The 7,500-nt window shown below is 54.6% G+C and overlaps 3 non-coding genes across 3 annotated transcripts in view; all 3 read right to left on the reverse strand.

Moving 5' to 3' along the window:
- LOC126446789 (large subunit ribosomal RNA) overlaps positions 1-1,472 on the reverse strand; it is a 4,252-nt gene extending 2,780 nt beyond the window's left edge. The window contains exon 1 of the ribosomal RNA XR_007583450.1: positions 1-1,472. This exon is cut by the window's left edge and continues 2,780 nt beyond it. This is a non-coding gene — a ribosomal RNA (large subunit ribosomal RNA).
- A 188-nt stretch (positions 1,473-1,660) lies between these two features.
- LOC126446787 (5.8S ribosomal RNA) lies at positions 1,661-1,815 on the reverse strand. Its single transcript, XR_007583448.1, has one exon. It is a non-coding gene; the product is annotated as a 5.8S ribosomal RNA (ribosomal RNA).
- Positions 1,816-2,168: 353 nt separating this feature from the next.
- On the reverse strand, positions 2,169-4,077 carry LOC126446791 (small subunit ribosomal RNA). Its single transcript, XR_007583452.1, has one exon. It is a non-coding gene; the product is annotated as a small subunit ribosomal RNA (ribosomal RNA).
- Between the last annotated feature and the right edge of the window lie 3,423 nt (positions 4,078-7,500).

A 7,500-nucleotide genomic window follows, 5' to 3' on the forward strand; every position in this document is an offset into this window, starting at 1 on the left:
CCCACTTGGCACTCCGATCCGAGTCGTTTGCTCGCGGCTTCAGCATATCAAGCAAGCCGGAGAAAGCAAGCCGGAGATCTCACCCATTTAAAGTTTGAGAATAGGTTGAGGTCGTTTCGGCCCCAAGGCCTCTAATCATTCGCTTTACCGGATGAGACTCGTACGAGCACCAGCTATCCTGAGGGAAACTTCGGAGGGAACCAGCTACTAGATGGTTCGATTAGTCTTTCGCCCCTATACCCAGCTCCGACGATCGATTTGCACGTCAGAATCGCTACGGACCTCCATCAGGGTTTCCCCTGACTTCGTCCTGGCCAGGCATAGTTCACCATCTTTCGGGTCCCAACGTGTACGCTCTAGGTGCGCCTCACCTCGCAATGAGGACGAGACGCCCCGGGAGTGCGGAGGCCGCCGCCCCGTGAAGGGCGGGGAAGCCCCATCCTCCCTCGGCCCGCGCAAGGCGAGACCTTCACTTTCATTACGCCTTTAGGTTTCGTACAGCCCAATGACTCGCGCACATGTTAGACTCCTTGGTCCGTGTTTCAAGACGGGTCGTGAAATTGTCCAAAGCTGAAGCGCCGCTGACGGGAGCGATTATTCCGCCCGAGAGCATCCCGAGCCAACAGCGGCGCGGGTCCGGGGCCGGGCCAGGTAGGTCCGTCATCCGGGAAGAACCGCGCGCGCTTGCCGGGAGCCCGAGCGCCCAAAGGGGCGAATCGACTCCTCCAGATATACCGCCGGGCAGCCAGCCAGGACACCGGGGCTCTGCCCAACAGACGCGAACCGAGGCCCGCGGAAGGACAGGCTGCGCACCCGGGCCGTAGGCCGGCACCCAGCGGGTCGCGACGTCCTACTAGGGGAGAAGTGCGGCCCACCGCACACCGGAACGGCCCCGCCCCGCGGCGAGTGGAAAGGCAACCGGACACGACCCCGCCGCGAATTGCTCCGCGCGGGCGGCCGGCCCCATCTGCCGAGGGCGGAGGCCAGTGGCCGGATGGGCGTGAATCTCACCCGTTCGACCTTTCGGACTTCTCACGTTTACCCCAGAACGGTTTCACGTACTTTTGAACTCTCTCTTCAAAGTTCTTTTCAACTTTCCCTCACGGTACTTGTTCGCTATCGGTCTCGTGGTCATATTTAGTCTCAGATGGAGTTTACCACCCACTTGGAGCTGCACTCTCAAGCAACCCGACTCGAAGGAGAGGTCCCGCCGACGCTCGCACCGGCCGCTACGGGCCTGGCACCCTCTACGGGCCGTGGCCTCATTCAAGTTGGACTTGGGCTCGGCGCGAGGCGTCGGGGTAGTGGACCCTCCCAAACACCACATGCCACGACAGGCGGCAGCCTGCGGGGTTCGGTGCTGGACTCTTCCCTGTTCGCTCGCCGCTACTGGGGGAATCCTTGTTAGTTTCTTTTCCTCCGCTTAGTAATATGCTTAAATTCAGCGGGTAGTCTCGCCTGCTCTGAGGTCGTTGTACGAGGTGTCGCACGCCACACCGCCAGCCGGCTGTGCACGCTACCGAGTAAGTACCGGTATGCGAACCGCCAGGCGACGGGCGCGCATCGCACGTTTAAGGAGACGCGGCCGGCCCCACAGGCGGCCACGACACTCCCAGGTCTGCGAAGCGGGGCAAACGCCGCGCGCTTCAGTATACGTAGCCGACCCTCAGCCAGACGTGGCCCGGGAACGGAATCCATGGACCGCAATGTGCGTTCGAAACGTCGATGTTCATGTGTCCTGCAGTTCACATGTCGACGCGCAATTTGCTGCGTTCTTCATCGACCCACGAGCCGAGTGATCCACCGTCCTGGGTGATCTTTTCATAGTTTCCACCATCTCTTTCGAGACAGTTGCATAGGCGGGACTGAGGCGTGTGGCGGCCCTGTTCCAGCGTTCAGTGTCCAACGGCCTCACGGCCGATGGGCGTCGTACGGCTCCACACCGGAGCGGACAGGCAGTCGGGCGAAAGTCATTCAAAACCGGCGCCAGGCGCCAGGTGCCGCAGGCCAGCCGCTCCAGCGCTTCAGCGCTCGTACCACACAACATTGCCGTTAGTTTTGAGACGAACGCGTGGTTCCGCACGCGGCGCACGGCTACTGCGAGCCGTACAGGTAGCTGCGTGTTGCGCGACACGACACGCACATCGAAAGACATGCAGTCTAGTCGGTAATGATCCTTCCGCAGGTTCACCTACGGAAACCTTGTTACGACTTTTACTTCCTCTAAATGATCAAGTTTGGTCATCTTTCCGGTAGCATCGGCAACGACAGAGTCAATGCCGCGTACCAGTCCGAAGACCTCACTAAATCATTCAATCGGTAGTAGCGACGGGCGGTGTGTACAAAGGGCAGGGACGTAATCAACGCGAGCTTATGACTCGCGCTTACTGGGAATTCCTCGTTCATGGGGAACAATTGCAAGCCCCAATCCCTAGCACGAAGGAGGTTCAGCGGGTTACCCCGACCTTTCGGCCTAGGAAGACACGCTGATTCCTTCAGTGTAGCGCGCGTGCGGCCCAGAACATCTAAGGGCATCACAGACCTGTTATTGCTCAATCTCGTGCGGCTAGAAGCCGCCTGTCCCTCTAAGAAGAAAAGTAATCGCTGACAGCACGAAGGATGTCACGCGACTAGTTAGCAGGCTAGAGTCTCGTTCGTTATCGGAATTAACCAGACAAATCGCTCCACCAACTAAGAACGGCCATGCACCACCACCCACCGAATCAAGAAAGAGCTATCAATCTGTCAATCCTTCCGGTGTCCGGGCCTGGTGAGGTTTCCCGTGTTGAGTCAAATTAAGCCGCAGGCTCCACTCCTGGTGGTGCCCTTCCGTCAATTCCTTTAAGTTTCAGCTTTGCAACCATACTTCCCCCGGAACCCAAAAGCTTTGGTTTCCCGGAGGCTGCCCGCCGAGTCATCGGAGGAACTGCGGCGGATCGCTGGCTGGCATCGTTTATGGTTAGAACTAGGGCGGTATCTGATCGCCTTCGAACCTCTAACTTTCGTTCTTGATTAATGAAAACATACTTGGCAAATGCTTTCGCTTCTGTTCGTCTTGCGACGATCCAAGAATTTCACCTCTAACGTCGCAATACGAATGCCCCCGCCTGTCCCTATTAATCATTACCTCGGGTTCCGAAAACCAACAAAATAGAACCGAGGTCCTATTCCATTATTCCATGCACACAGTATTCAGGCGGGCTTGCCTGCTTTAAGCACTCTAATTTGTTCAAAGTAAACGTGCCGGCCCACCGAGACACTCAATAAAGAGCACCCTGGTAGGATTTCAACGGGGTCCGCCTCGGGACGCACGAGCACGCACGAGGCGGTCGCACGCCTTCGGCTCGCCCCACCGGCAGGACGTCCCACGATACATGCCAGTTAAACACCGACGGGCGGTGAACCAACAGCGTGGGACACAAATCCAACTACGAGCTTTTTAACCGCAACAACTTTAATATACGCTATTGGAGCTGGAATTACCGCGGCTGCTGGCACCAGACTTGCCCTCCAATAGATACTCGTTAAAGGATTTAAAGTGTACTCATTCCGATTACGGGGCCTCGGATGAGTCCCGTATCGTTATTTTTCGTCACTACCTCCCCGTGCCGGGAGTGGGTAATTTGCGCGCCTGCTGCCTTCCTTGGATGTGGTAGCCGTTTCTCAGGCTCCCTCTCCGGAATCGAACCCTGATTCCCCGTTACCCGTTACAACCATGGTAGGCGCAGAACCTACCATCGACAGTTGATAAGGCAGACATTTGAAAGATGCGTCGCCGGTACGAGGACCGTGCGATCAGCCCAAAGTTATTCAGAGTCACCAAGGCAAACGGACCGGACGAGCCGACCGATTGGTTTTGATCTAATAAAAGCGTCCCTTCCATCTCTGGTCGGGACTCTGTTTGCATGTATTAGCTCTAGAATTACCACAGTTATCCAAGTAACGTGGGTACGATCTAAGGAACCATAACTGATTTAATGAGCCATTCGCGGTTTCACCTTAATGCGGCTTGTACTGAGACATGCATGGCTTAATCTTTGAGACAAGCATATGACTACTGGCAGGATCAACCAGGGAGCTGCGTCAACTAGAGCTGAGCAGCCGGCCGCCCGGGAGTGTGTCCCGGGGGCCCGCGCGAACACGCAAGCGTCCGCTCAATTATTCTGCAAACAGGAGGAGGCTGAGCTCCCCTGCACAACACACCTCGAAACCCTCTCAGGTCCCGGCGGCGCGCAGCGCCGTCCTAAGTACTTGGTCGGGTTCGAGAGAGGCGCAATCGCCCGGAGTTAGGCGAGTAGACGCTTTAGGTGCGACCACCCGTGCTCCCAACTGAGCTTGCCGCTGCCGACAGAGGCCCGGGAGCGTGCTGTCGTGGCATTGCCGGCGGGAGACAACACGCGCCACCTACGGTGACCGGCAGCTCCAACGCCAGCGCCACAGAAGGACAAAAGCCCCACTTGGGTGCCGAAGCGAACTCTCCCAGCACAGTGCACGCGCCAACACGTCCGCACAGCTGCGATACAAACCACCTGCGAGAACCGCTGGGGCGACCGAGCAGCAGACGGCGTCGCGGCGCCGAGCGCCGGGCGGCGGCGCATCCTCAGCGCACACAGTCCTCAATCGGACCAGCACACTGCAGATGGCCACCGCGCTTCGCACCGGGCCCGCGAGGACCTACTTTGGCCGCAAGGCGCCGCGAGCAGGGGGCGCCGGCGCGCAGCTGCGCCGCCTGCCGCGTCCGTCGGCCGGCGCGCCTGCCACTGGCCGCCCCCACCAGCCGGCTGTAGCGCGTGCGCCCACGCACCGCGCTGCCAGCACGCCGGGCGGCCCCCCCTCACCGGCCGGGGACGGTCCCACCCAGCCACCGCCGCGTATCGCCTCACACCCAGATCCCCTTTCGCGTTCGTGGGCATGGTGGGTCCCCTTTCACGTTCGTGGGCATGGTGGGTATCCCTGAAACAACCGGTTAATAGCTCGACCGATCGTCGCCAACACTGATTCACCTCTAGCGAGAACAACCGCACCACAACGGGTTACCTGTTGTTCATTTGCGTAACGTCACCAGCAAACGTAGACGTCCATCGCCATTTGCAACGAGTATTGCATGCCTGTGTCAGGTGTCACAACACACTACGTCTGCCCACATAGACGCAACAACATGTGCACGCCTCGAGAACACGTGGAAGGTAGCCCCCGTACGTATGCGGTGTCCATTGCGCGAACGACTGTCAGCCGGCCTCTGCAGGATGTCGCAGATGTGGAACGCGGTGCAACATGCTATCACGGTGTGTGAGAAGAGACGACTACGTCCGAATACACGCTCCACTACATCAACAGACTGCTCATGCTGATCGCCATCCAGGGCGTCCGTTCCTCCCACACGTCTGAATGGCGTACCACACTGCAATCCAGCTCTTATAGGGAGACGACACGTAGCTGCGTGCACAATATTTGGACTGTATGGTCTGCCGTTGCTAGGCGCAGTCGTCGTACGGTCACACATGTGCCACGATGTATCATTCAGTACATACGGACCAATGTGCAGTACAGTTTGTGGGTTTTGCGTACATCGGCGGACAGGTGACAGGCCGTACCACAACGTAGGCTGAGTACGTCGGCATGCGAAGGGCATTGAACATGCAAACTTCTCAACGACCAGCTTGCGAAGGCAGGGGGGAAGGGGGGGGGGCATGTACGTCCTGCTGCTATCCACATTACAGTGTATAGCAGGAGCATGTGGAAAGTCAGCAACACCTGCAAGGTGTTTAACATGACGCGATACACAGGGGACCGGGCAGTGCGAATAGCGAACTATATTGCGAGGGTTGCGGTTAGGCAACACTACACTAATTTAACGAGTTGCATAACAATTACAGAGCAGGTTCAGCGACAACGTGCGTCAGGTTAAGGCGCAATATAGGTTAGGTTGAGGCACAATATAGGTTAGGTTAAGGCACAACATGGGTTACGTTAAGGCACAAATTGGGTTACGTTAAGGCACAACATGGGTTACGTTAAGGCACAACATGGGTTACGTTAAGGCACAAATTAGGTTACGTTAAGGCACAAATTAGGTTACGTTAAGGCACAAATTAGGTTACGTTAAGGCACAAATTAGGTTACGTTAAGGCACAAATTAGGTTACGTTAAGGCACAAATTAGGTTACGTTAAGGCACAAATTAGGTTACGTTAAGGCACAAATTAGGTTACGTTAAGGCACAAATTAGGTTACGTTAAGGCACAAATTAGGTTACGTTAAGGCACAAATTAGGTTACGTTAAGGCACAAATTAGGTTACGTTAAGGCACAAATTAGGTTACGTTAAGGCACAAATTAGGTTACGTTAAGGCACAAATTAGGTTACGTTAAGGCACAAATTAGGTTACGTTAAGGCACAAATTAGGTTACGTTAAGGCACAAATTAGGTTACGTTAAGGCACAAATTAGGTTACGTTAAGGCACAAATTAGGTTACGTTAAGGCACAAATTAGGTTACGTTAAGGCACAAATTAGGTTACGTTAAGGTACAATATGGGTTAGGTTAAGGTACAATATGGGTTAGGTTAAGGTACAATATGGGTTAGGTTAAGGTACAATATGGGTTAGGTTAAGGTACAATATGGGTTAGGTTAAGGCACAACGTAGGTTAGGTTAAGGCACAACATAGGTTAGGTTAAGGCACAACATAGGTTAGGTTAAGGCACAACATAGGTTAGGTTAAGGCACAACATAGGTTAGGTTAAGGCACAACATAGGTTAGGTTAAGGCACAACATAGGTTAGGTTAAGGCACAACATAGGTTAGGTTAAGGCACAACATAGGTTAGGTTAAGGCACAACATAGGTTAGGTTAAGGCACAACGTAGGTTAGGTTAAGGCACAACGTAGGTTAGGTTAAGGCACAACGTAGGTTAGGTTAAGGCACAACGTAGGTTAGGTTAAGGCACAACGTAGGTTAGGTTAAGGCACAACGTAGGTTAGGTTAAGGCACAACGTAGGTTAGGTTAAGGCACAACGTAGGTTAGGTTAAGGCACAACGTAGGTTAGGTTAAGGCACAACGTAGGTTAGGTTAAGGCACAACGTAGGTTAGGTTAAGGCACAACGTAGGTTAGGTTAAGGCACAACGTAGGTTAGGTTAAGGCACAACGTAGGTTAGGTTAAGGCACAACGTAGGTTAGGTTAAGGCACAACGTAGGTTAGGTTAAGGCACAACGTAGGTTAGGTTAAGGCACAACGTAGGTTAGGTTAAGGCACAACGTAGGTTAGGTTAAGGCACAACGTAGGTTAGGTTAAGGCACAACGTAGGTTAGGTTAAGGCACAACGTAGGTTAGGTTAAGGCACAACGTAGGTTAGGTTAAGGCACAACGTAGGTTAGGTTAAGGCACAACGTAGGTTAGGTTAAGGCACAACGTAGGTTAGGTTAAGGCACAACGTAGGTTAGGTTAAGGCACAACGTAGGTTAGGTTAAGGCACAACGTAGGTTAGGTTAAGGCACAAC

Source organism: Schistocerca serialis, unplaced genomic scaffold (genome assembly GCF_023864345.2).
Source record: "Schistocerca serialis cubense isolate TAMUIC-IGC-003099 unplaced genomic scaffold, iqSchSeri2.2 HiC_scaffold_430, whole genome shotgun sequence".
Taxonomy (NCBI): Eukaryota; Metazoa; Arthropoda; class Insecta; order Orthoptera; family Acrididae; genus Schistocerca; species Schistocerca serialis.